The sequence below is a fragment of the Haliotis cracherodii genome, unplaced genomic scaffold, assembly GCF_022045235.1.
Source record: "Haliotis cracherodii isolate W230 unplaced genomic scaffold, xgHalCrac1.p SCAF_7, whole genome shotgun sequence".
NCBI lineage: Eukaryota > Metazoa > Mollusca > Gastropoda > Lepetellida > Haliotidae > Haliotis > Haliotis cracherodii.
Genome location: NW_027266330.1, coordinates 15,470,841 through 15,483,489, shown reverse-complemented (window position 1 = coordinate 15,483,489; position 12,649 = coordinate 15,470,841). Strand labels below are relative to the sequence as shown.

General features: G+C 41.8%; 1 pseudogene; it reads left to right on the top strand.

Moving 5' to 3' along the window:
• Window positions 1-8,658, top strand: part of LOC139448537 (DNA-directed RNA polymerase II subunit RPB1-like) — a 46,324-nt pseudogene extending 37,666 nt beyond the window's left edge.
• Window positions 8,659-12,649: the final 3,991 nt, after the last annotated feature.

Below are 12,649 nucleotides of genomic sequence, written 5' to 3'. Positions count from 1 at the left end.
TGATGACAGGTTCTTTGATGAATCGGGGCGGTCGGGTAGCCTAGTGGTTAAAGCGTTCACTCGTCACATCTGAGGCCCGGGTTCGAATCCCGAAATGGGTACTATGTGTGAAGCCCATTTCTGGTGTCCCCCGCCGTGATATTGCTGGAATATTGCTAAAAGCAGCGTATAATTCATACTCACTCACTCACTCTTTGATGAATCAACTGAATTGCTTTTATCTCTTTAGCTGAGAGTGCAGTCCTGTCAATTCCATATGAAAAACAATGTCTTATCTAGGACTGGGACGGGTAACTTGGGTACTCAGGTCGGGAGGGTTCTGAGCAAGATCCCACAGGACTACCCAGACATGTGGTTAGTCACCTGATTATATTGTTTAATGGCAAACACTATCTAGAACTCTATGGTTACACTATTAGTGAAAATTGTTCGCATTTCTTTCTGACGAATCACAGATTAACTCTGACTTGTATATGTTTGAGTAAAGATAAAGCTTCAGTCAACTTCAGTGTACGCATGATCTGATCATTTGATACATGTATCTGAATAGGTCTTGCCGACAATTTGTTGCTAACTCTTGAGAACTACAGTGGGTACCCGGGTAGGGTCGGGTAATAGTAGGTCGGTACCCGGGTAGTAAATTAGTCTTAGGTAGTCTTAAGGTAGGCAGTTGTATGGTCTTCCCTTCTGTGTTACAGGAAGAGGAAATGGCAGACAAGATGGAGGATGATGTGTTCCTCCGGTGTATCGAAGCCAACCTCTTGTCTGACATGACCCGGGGCGGTCGGGTAGCCTAGTGGTTAAAGCGTTCGCTCGTCACGCCGAAGACCCGGGTTCGATTCCCGACATGGGTACAATGTGTGAAGCCCATTTGTGGTGTCCCCCGCCGTGATATTGCTGGAATATTGCTAAAAGCGGCGTAAAACCATACTCACTCACTCTGACATGACCCTCCAGGGCATTGAAGCTATTGCCAAGGTGGGTTGTTTCTTTAACTTCCTTATACTTTGTGAAATCCAAAGTTAAAATATGTAGCATCATGCATTTGTTACTGTCAGTGAATTGTGTGACGTGAAACCTATGAAAACATAAATATAAAATACCAAACGAGCTCCCGTGTAATACCAATTTTATGAAAAGAGTGAATAGATACCACAACTATTCACGAGTTTCATAAAATTGGTTTTACACGAGAGCGAGTTTAGTATTTTATTTATTACTTGACATTCATAATGTTTTTGGAATTATACTGTTGAGTGTGAATGGGCTAACACCTACACCATCCACGGCATTATCCAATTGAGTTTAACAGAATAATACTTCAAACACGTCAAAAGTTGAAATGTATGACTTTAATACCATACAACGGTCCACCTTTAGAATTCAGGCGTCCGTTCCACAAAGTTATCGTAGCGCTAAGGTTATCGCAACTCACATACTTTAACAGAAACTTACGACTGTCGTTGCGCTACAATACGATCGCCTTGTGGAACGGGGCCCCCTGCACCACAAAGTTTACAATCACGTCACAATACCCAATGACATAATTTGTGGAATTTGGTTGCAAGATCCATCGGCGAAACAATACCATGTGACGTCAGCCTAGCAACAAGGTTGCTGGGGTCATCGAATGTGCATAAGCTCCTCTCAGTGATCTATCATCTCCGCATGCAATGTCGTTGAATAAGCCAAGGGATGTTGAGAGCTTTCAATATTTGTTCGTGAAACTTGTTCCGAGAGTACATAACCACGCGTTTTGGTATTACACAATGTGTAATACATCTGTATGTTTATTAAACGGGTGATCTCTTCACGGGCAAGTAATAGATGCTGAACTTACAGGTGGAGATTTACTTTTTCTAAACTTTGATTGTTTTTGTCAGAATAGAAATGTCAACTGAATCAGGTTTTTTCATTTTCTTTTCTATGTTTATTCTAGAGCTGGAATGAGTCCAAATTCACTACCCGGGTACCCACCCCCCTATTACCCGACCCTACCCAGGTACCCACTGTAGGTCTCAAAAGATAGGAACAAATTGTCCGATTGGAATTTTTTTTACCATAGCCCTGGCAAAACGTATTTTTATACATGTATCAAACAATCTGGTCATGTATACACGGAAGTTGACTCAAGTCATATCTTTAGTCAACCATAGTCAGAAAGATTGGGTGCATCGTCAAAAAGAAATGTGAACATCAGTGCCTTGTAGTGTAACCATAGAGTTCCAGATATTTTTTGTCAATAAACAATATATTACGTAACCAACCACGGGTCTGGGTAGTCCTGTGGCTACCCGGGTCTTACTCAGTACCCAACTGACCCGGGTAGCCCGTCCCAGCCCTAGTTTATTCACTAGCCCCTGTTACAGTATAGAGATCCAGGCCCAGGGTAAATATGAACCTCCATTAACGAAATTATTCAAAATAATTTCAAACAATGGTCTTGTGCTGTTTTATGAAATAAAATAGGACATACACATCGCATCCATACACCATTCACACAGAAGAATGTATACATATTTGTACAGGGTCAAGTACATTGGAATAAATATATGGTTCTCAAAAAGACAATCACTGCATCAGTTGTGAATAAAACTTTCTCTGAGTACTTTAATTAAAATGAATACATTTTTCAAAACCTAAACAAAAGTCTTATTCCCGTTTGGAATGGTTTAATTTCAGAAACATATCCTTCACCTTACATTTATAAATGAAATAGTTGGCAAATAATATAATGAAGTTAAAGACTTTGTCAATGTAAACAGTATTTTTAACAACTACATAAAAAAACCACACTGGGTCATGTTTGTTAAGCTCATATATGTATATCTGTCAACCAATCCATCGGGGATTTCCAAAGATATTTTTACTTTTCCACATTCACAGAACAAATGTACAATAGATTCTGTTTGTTACCTGCAAAAAATACATAGATCATTTGGACCCGTGAAGATCCGGGGTAGAATAGGTCTTCAGCAACCCATGCTTGCCGTAAATGGCGACTACGCTTGTCGTAAGAGGCGACTAACGTGATCGGGTGGTCAGGCTCGCTGACTTGGTTGATGCATGTCATCGTATCCCAATTGCGTGGATCGATGCTCATGACTTGATTATTTGCAGACCGCCGTCATATAGCTGGAATATTGCTGGGTGCGGCGTTAAACAACAAACAAATAAACAAACACAGATCATTTGATCGCATTTTAATTTTACAAAGAAATGAGTTGGTTGTAAGGATTCTATGAATAATTTTGTGTTAAAACCATCTCAGCCTTGTATCTCTAGTTGTTAAAGAAGGCTTCAAATATATCTGTTCCCAATCGAGATATTTATCTAAATATTTTATTCCATATTTTTTTCGAATTTGGTGTATTTTCTTTGAACATCAGTGTAAAATAATAAACTTGGGAACTTTTTTTCACACTTAAAATGTTTCAAACATATTTATTGGCATCAAGTTTGAAAAGTTTTCAACTTCTGAAACAGATTAAGATTTCAAATATTTCTTAACAGTCCCTGAAATTGACAAATTGGCTGAAGTGAATGTAGATAATAAAGGGAAAAGTCTGTTCTTTTTGTCTTTGGAAAGATAAAAAAGATAACTTTGGAAAGACTGTTCAGTGTTATTTGGTAAGCCTTCTCAAGGCCGTAGTTAACTTTTTTTGACAGCTGGGGCAAATATTTGTACAAGTATCAAGTTCAAGTTACTTTCACAAGGAAAAATGTTTTCTATAAAAAATCCAGGGGGGGGGGGGGGGGGCAGTCCCCCCGTCTGGCTATGGCACTGCTTCTCTCTTTATTATCATCCTAATGCTGCAGTTGGCATCTTTCTTCAGTTCCCACTGGGTGACAAAGGTGTCAGTCAAATCATGGACGTTTTGAATAAACAAAGAGATTATCTCCCCTTAGCTGATTTTAAAGCAAGGTTTGGTTTTGATACTTTACAATTCTATGGAGTTATACAAGCTGTTAAGAAATGTCTGCTGAATATAATGTGCATGCTGAATTGAATTAGTTCTGATGATTCAATGTCCATACTGTTTTGCCTCACATGTGCTTCGTAGTTAAGATGGGGGTCACGGGTGGCCCAGTCGTCTAAGGAGCCACGATTCGCTGTGCAGAGTTGCGTCCCTTGGGCACGCCAGAAACCTATGATTGTGGGTTCGAATCCCGGTTCGCCCTGATTATGTTTCTAGGTTTGTCAGCACCATACCAATGCTCGTGGGTTTCACCGAAGTGGTAAACGTCATAGACCTGCATCACTTTGGGCTTTCCTCCCACATTAAGCTGACACGCCGTGATATAACTGGAATACTGTTAAAAGCGGCGTTAAACCCAACTCACTCACTCATGTAGTGACGATGGTTTGCATCCATTGTTGATGTGTTGGATGCATCGTTGCATTCACCTCAGGATCCAACATTTCAATTATTTCTGTATTTGTAGCCACTATCTCATGCATATAAACAATCTGTCCTCAGGTGTACATGCATTTGCCAACCACTGATGACCAGAAGCGTATCTTCATCACCGATGAAGGAGAGTACAAGGCTGCTGCTGAGTGGATTCTGGAGACTGACGGTACCGCCCTGATGAAGGTGTTGAGTGAACGAGACATCGACCCAAACAGGACATACACTAATGACATTGTGGAGGTGTTTGCTGTAAGTCCAAGTCAGAATACATTTCTGTGTAAGAAAGATACCCAGATGAAATATCAGGTTGTGTCTTAAATGTAGATCCTGTGGTCAGACCTGAGATTTCTGATAATTGATATGTGGCATATGAGTTATCTTTATACGAAACCTAAATAAATTTTAGTCACTGAACTTTATGATAATACAGGAAGGAAAATCTTTTTGAAAATTTACAACTATTTCTGTGAATACCATACAAAATGCATTTTGAATGGGACCTATGTTGACATGAATCGTTGGAATTTCAGGAAATCAGATTCATTAAGTGAATTGTGTGGGATGAAATATCAGGTTATGTCTTAAATGTAGATATCTTTTGTGGTCAGATCTGAAATTTCTGATGTTTAGTTGAAATGTGGCACAGAAGTGATTTTGTTTTTTGTTGCAGAAATTAAATAATTTTAATCACTCGGCATAAGAAGGTTAGGTTTTCACTGCAGATGATGCAATGGAATCAACATTTCTTGGTGCCCCCAGGATGATAATGCTGAAACATATTTGTTACATACCTTGCCTGATGTGGGTCTGTGATGTTTGTTAGATGGATCTGAGTTCAAAATTAGGGGAGGACTTGTGGTCCTGTAGTATTAGGACCCCTTCACCCTTCAACTTTTAGAGCTGTGAGGACCACCCCTTAGTTAATGATGGTCATCATTGTTATTAATGATGAAAATATTCTTGTTTCAGACCTTGGGAATTGAGGCTGTACGAAAAGCCATTGAGAAAGAGATGAACCACGTTATCTCCTTTGATGGTTCCTATGTCAACTACCGTCACTTGGCACTTCTGTGTGATGTGATGACAGCCAAGGGTCACTTGATGGCCATCACAAGTCACGGTATTAACAGGCAGGAGACGGGTGCACTGGCAAGATGCTCCTTCGAGGAAACGGTAGGAAGTTTGGACATAATTTATAAGATTAGAAGGAATGTTGTGTAATGCTTATGTAAATGAACCAGGCAGATATGATAATACAAATTTGGTTATACATAAAGAGCAAGGTCAATCGATTATGAATAATTACAAAATGACCTTCTTCAGTGATAATTAACAAGCACAAGAGTATGTTAGATATAATTGTATTTGTGGTGAGATAATTGACCAGTTAGAAAATTCTGCTTGTGATATTTTATCAACGCTATTTGCATGAGGTGAGGTGAGGTGAAATGGGGTTTAACGTCGCGTCCAAGATTATTGCACTTATATAGCGACGTGCATGCACGTGTGTGTGTTTGTGTGGTTGCTTGTACTAGTCCGGACTGATGCCGATTTATAGTTCACAGAGATACCATGCCGCAGTTTAACATGAATACCCCACTCAGACACAGTATGCTGACTCTGAGCTGACCAGTCCTTGTTTTAGCCCCTTAATGCCGAGCGCCATACAGGGTTACAACAAGTACCATCTTTCAACGTCTTTTGGTATGATGCAGCCGGGGATCGAACCCCAGACCTTCCGCTCTCCGGGCGGACGCTCTACTACTAGACCATGGAGGCGGTCCTATTTGCATGAGAAATGTCTGAGTGAAACAAAATATTTATGTAATCAGTTTTCATTTGGTGAGGCTTGCTTCCTACTACATTAAGACTATTTTTATCCTGAAAAGACATGTATGTATTGTATGAAAGCTAAGTTGCTCATGAAAGATCTGTGATGACCTGTTGTTGTCAGGTGGACATCTTGATGGAGGCAGCAGCCCACGGGGAGCACGACCCGATGAAAGGTGTGTCTGAGAACATCATGCTGGGACAGCTGGCCAAGATCGGCACTGGCTGCTTCGACCTGCTCCTGGATGCAGAGAAATGTAAATACGGCATCAAGGTCCCTGCAACTAGAGGCACAGGAATGATGTCAGGTGAGGACTCATGATGTTTGAATGTGCCAAAATCAATCAACTTAACCTGACAGAGTTTTCAGGCTAAAAGACTTTGATGGTTGTGGAGGTCCGGGATGGAAGAGCTCTCAACCAACCTGTGCTGGGATCGGATGGTCTGGCTCAGGGTCTTGGTTGATAGCGTGTCATCATACCCCAATGATGTTCAAAATATCAATCACTGCATCTCCTAGTCCAGACTAGTATTTACTGGCTGCCATCATATAGTTGGACTATTGCTGAGTGTCGCGTTAACAAACAAATATACAAACATCCTACTGTTACAAAATATACACCACAGTGCACTGCTTTGCCTTTTGTTACTTATTTTTTTGTGTATTATTTCCGCCATCTGTTTGGACTGACTTTTCATCATTTCATGTGTCTTGCAGGTGCAGGAGCTGGTATGTTCTTCGGCAGTGTGGTCTGTCCTGCCAGCGGCATGTCTCTGGTATGGTTTCTGGTATGATTTGATGATAATAAGTGAATAATAAACCTATCCTGTAAATTCCTCAAAATGTGTGTTTTCTGGTCTGTTCCACTTTAATGAAAGGTAAACAGGTAAACAGGTAACTATTGCTTGACTAACCAACCTTGACTAATCCTGGTATAAGGTGTCAGACAAATGGTCTGTCTGACAATTGGGAGGTTACCAACCCTGCCCATGCCAGCCCTCCACCAGGAGACCGCCTCCGTTGTCTAGTGGTAGAGCATCTGTCCAGAAAGCGGAAGGTCTGGGGTTCCATCCCCGGCTGCGTCATATCAAAAGGCGTTAAAAGATAGTACTTGTTTTTACCCTGTATACTCTCTAGACAGTATACTCTCTGAGTGGGGTATTCATGTTAAACTGCGGCATGGTATCTCAGTGGGCTATGACTATAAATCGGCATCAGTCTATAGAAGTGCAAAAATCTTCGACACAATGTTACTTCTGTGTATTATTTCCGCTTTCTGTTTGGACTGACTTTTCATCATTCCATTTGTCTTGCAGGTGCAGGAACTGGTAGGTCCTTCGGCAGTGTGGGCAGTCCTGTCAGCGGCCAGTGCCTCTGGTTTTGGCTGGGGCATGACCCCTGGTCAGGCAGGCTTCTCTTGGTCGGCTGCCAGTGAGAGTGGCTTCAGTCACAGCTACAGCCCTGCCTGGTCACTGCAGCCCGGCTTCCCAGGCTCGCCAGTCAGTCCCTACATTCCCAGGCTGCGGGGCGCCATGTCGTCGAGCTACTCACCAGCGTCGCCATCCTACATGCCAAGCTCGCCAGCCATGACCCCTCAGAGTCCTGGCTACTCACCAACAAGTCCGTCATACTCGCCATCAAGTCCTGGTTATTCACCAACTTCCCCGATATACAGTCCTACTTCTCCACCATATTCTCCAACAAGTCCAAGTTACAGCCCGGCCTCTCCATCCTACTCTCCTACAAGCCCGTCCTATTCTCCAACAAGTCCAAGTTACAGCCCGGCCTCTCCATCCTACTCTCCTACAAGCCCGTCCTATTCTCCAACAAGTCCAAGTTACAGCCCGGCCTCTCCATCCTACTCTCCTACAAGCCCGTCCTATTCTCCAACAAGTCCAAGTTACAGCCCGGCCTCTCCATCCTACTCTCCTACAAGCCCGTCCTATTCTCCAACAAGTCCAAGTTACAGCCCGATCTCTCCATCCTACTCTCCTACAAGCCCGTCCTATTCTCCGACAAGCCCCAGCTACAATCCCACATCACCATCCTAATCTCCTACCAGCCCATCCTACAGTCCCACCAGCCCATCTTACAGTCCGACTTCTCCATCCTACTCTCCTGCTAGCCCATCTTATTCTCCAACAAGCCCCACCTACAGTCCCACATCACCATCCTACTCCCCTACCAGCCCATCCCCTGGTATTGGCAGCTGCATGACCCCAGGTCAGGCAGGCTTCTCTTGGATTTGTGAAGATTGGGTTCTTGAGGAGCCTAAATCTAATTCATGACGTAATCTCTCACAGATTTCCGACAGACTAGGATCTCAACCACAGGCCCCATCACCAACTGTGAGATATTAGCTTTGCACTGTGTTGTTTCAGGATAATAAATAATTTCAATAAATACTTCAAAAAGTGTGATTTCTGGTATGATTTGATGATTATAAGTGCATAATAAACCAATCCTGTAAATTCCTCAAAATGTGTGTTTTCTGGTCTGTCCAACTTTAATGAAAGGTAAACAGGTAAACCGGTAAACAGGTAACTATTGCTTGACTAACCAACCTTGACTAATCCTGGTACAAGGTGTCTGACAAATGGTCTGTCTGACAATTGGGAGGTTACCAACCCTGCCCATGCCAGCCCTCCACCAGGAGACCGCCTCCGTTGTCTAGTGGTAGAGCATCCGTCCAGAGAGCGGAAGGTCTGGGGTTCGATCCCCGGCTGCGTCATATCGAAAGGCGTTAAAAGATGGTACTTGTTTTTACCCTGTCTGGTGCGCGGCATTAAGGGGCTAAAACTGGTAGGCTCGGAGACAGTATACTCTCTGAGTGGGGTATTCATGTTAAACTGCAGGATGGTATCTCAGTGGGTTATGACTATAAATCGGCATCAGTCCGGACTAGTACAAGCACGCACGCACGCACGCACGCACACACACACACACACACACACATACAATCGCTATATAAGTGCAAAAATCTTCGAAACAATGTTACACACACACACACACACACACACACACACACACAAACACACAAACACAAACACACACACACCGCTATAGAAGTCAACCGTTGTTCGAATGCCCTACCCTGATGCAGTATTTCAACTATTGGTATACATGGAAAAATAACACGTGAAGATCCGGGGTGGAAAAGGTCTTCAGCAACCCATGCTTGCTGTAAAACGTGATTATGCTTGTTGAAAGAAGCGACTAACTAACAGAATCAGATGGTCATGCTCGCTGACTTGGTTGATGCATGTAATCGTATCCAAATTGCGTAGATCGATGCTCGTGATGTCAATCACTGGATTGTCTGGTCCAGACTCGATTATTTACAGACTGTCCTCATATAGCTGGAATATTGCTGAATGTGGTGTTAAACAACAAATAAACAAACAAACAAACATGTAAAATTGTGTTGACTCTGGTTATGGGTTCCAAAGTACTAGACCCGTGATCCGGGGTAGAATAGGTCTTCAGCAACCCATGCTTGCCGTAAAAGGTGACTCTGCTTGTCGTAAAAGGTGACTAACGGGATCGGGTGGTCAGGCTCGCTGACATGGTTGATGCATGTCATTTATCCCAATTGTGAGGATCGATGCTCATGATGTCAATCACTGGATTGTCTGGCCCAGACTCGATTATTTACAGACCGCCGTCATATAGCTGTAATATTGCTGAGTGCGGCGTTAAACAACAAACAAACAAACAAACAAAAACTAGATGATGTCATCAAGACGAGTGTGGAGTATGAGCCCATGGAGGACAAGTGTCTACATTAGTTTATTTTCGTAATGTGACACGGCTGACAAAACAACACCAATGTCATAATGCGACAAGTCGAATAAGTCCAATGGAATACTGATGAGTGCGGCGTTACACAAACAAACAAACAAACAAACAAACAAACAAACAAACAAACACAAACATATGTTCCCCTACCGCTCAACGATTTAAAACAAATCTGAAATACTTGCTAATTGATTGTAGGTGTAGTGCTATTTAAAGAAAAATATCAATTTTGACAATCGGAATTACTTTTTGAAAAACATGAATGAATATTTTGACAATAAAAAGATATAATCTTAAACTCTTAATAGAAAGATGCGGAAGGCACCATACACCTGTGTCTTGTGAAAATAATGAGTGAGTGAGTGAGTATGGTTTTAGGCCGCTTTTAGCAACATTCCAGCAATATTACGGCGGGGAACACCAGTTAAAATAAAGAGCTCGACGCAGTTTTTAATTCGCATTGTTCGCATGTGCAGGTTGTCTGAACAAATTCTTGTTCTGATTGGAATCTCTTAATGGATTTGTTTACACAAAGGATATAAGACAATAATTGTCTGTTATGGCATCATCTCAGGTGAATGTTTTCATCAGATGTGAACGACAGTGGTGGTAGGTGTGGGCATGATTGTATTTGTTGTTTAACGCCACACTCAACAATATTCCAGCTATATGACGGCGGTCTGTAAATAATCGAGTCTGGACCAGACAATCCAGTGATTGACATCATGAGCATCGATCCACGCAATTGGGATAAATGACATGCATCAACCATGTCAGCGAGACTGACCACCCGATCCCGTTAGTCGCATTTTACGACAAGCATAGTCGCCTTTTTACGGCAAGCATTGGTTGCTGAAGACCTATTCTACCCCGGATCTTCACGGGGCGGATGTGGGCATGGACACAATATGGGCGTACTTCGGTATATCGGACAGTAGGTCCAATGAATATTACTCTTCAACTCATAATTAAATTTTAACCTGTGAACAACTGGGTTAGAATTGGTCTTCAGCAACCCACGTTTGTCTTTAGAGGCGACTAACAGGATCGGGTGGTCAGGCTCGCTGACTTGGTTGATGCATGTCATGGCTTCCGAATGGGGTAGATCGATGCTCATGATATCAATCACTGGATTGTAGACCTAGCCTAGATTCGATTATTTACTTACAGCTGGAATATTGTTGTGTGAGGCGTTAAACAGCAGATGAAGGAACAAATTAAATTTTAATTTTGGTTATAGCTTTGACGTGTTATTCCTTTGCAAACTGTGAACGTTTAAAAATACTGTAAGTATTCAATTAAGTACCAAGTGTTGGAGATTATATTGACCCTTAATTCATACTTCCATGAGTATTTGTATTTTTTTGCAAATCTTATATATCAAACAACCGTCTGCTCAATCATTTTACAAACACTGTGATCTCGTGGTATATTTTGTTAGCATTCTTTCCCTATTGGTAATCAATGCTTAAGGTTCTTTTATTTATTATGGGAATGTTTCACAGTATTTTTCCAATATTGACAAATCCTTACATTCCAGGGTTTTTGAATGAAGAAGAGTTCATTAGAATGATATGACATACTAACATGAATGTTTTAATTTTATTCATACAAAATCACAAAACAACAAACATGATACGGTCCTATTTCGCCAGGTACTCTTTTTGCCAACTTCGATATTTTAGCTAGGGTCGGATAGATTTGAATGTATGCAATGTCGTAACCCTGGTAATTTCGTAACCCTGGTAATTTCGTAGACCCCAAAGGAAAAACCTTCGGAACCCTATTTCATATTTCCAAGCGTTCGTTTATTTTATTTTTATCCTAATGCAATCATTGCATCCACATTCATAACACCAAGCATTCTGAATTCCATTCACATGCAACTTATAATCAATATACAATCAAACATTACATATTTTTATTGCCATATTACATTGCTTAATTTTGTGAAATTACCGGACCGAAGCGAATATCTTTACACTTTTTTTGACCACATCTCCGCCAGTTAAGTTAACTGAATCAGTGTATCCTGGACGTTTTTATTTTTGTCTGTTTGTTGTTTAACGCCGTACTCAGCAATATTCCAGCTATATGACGGCGGTCTGTAAATAATCGAGTCTGTACCAGACAATCCAGTGATTAATTTCATGAGCATCGATCCACGCAATTGGGATACGATGACATGCATCAGCCAAGTCAGCGAGCCTGACCACCCGATCCCGTTAGTTGCCTCTTACGACAAGCATAGTCGCCTGTTACAGCAAGCAGTATCCCGAACTATTAGTACCGACACCGACTCGTATAGGTCCGTGGCACCGGCAGAGATTATGGTCTCAGGTAAAGTCTTGATTAAGGCTGGGACGAGTCTAAATTTACTACCTGGGTACCTGACCCCCTATTACCCGACCCTACCCGGGTACCCACTGTAGGTCTCAAGTTGGGTACAAAATGTTCGATTGGGAAGTTTTTGTACTGGAGCCCTGGCATAAAGTATTTAGATATGTCCTTATCTAACATATAAAAATCAGAAGGGATGTGTGCATAGTCAGAAAGAAATGCGAACATTAGCGACTTGTACTTATAGAGTGTAACCATGAACTTT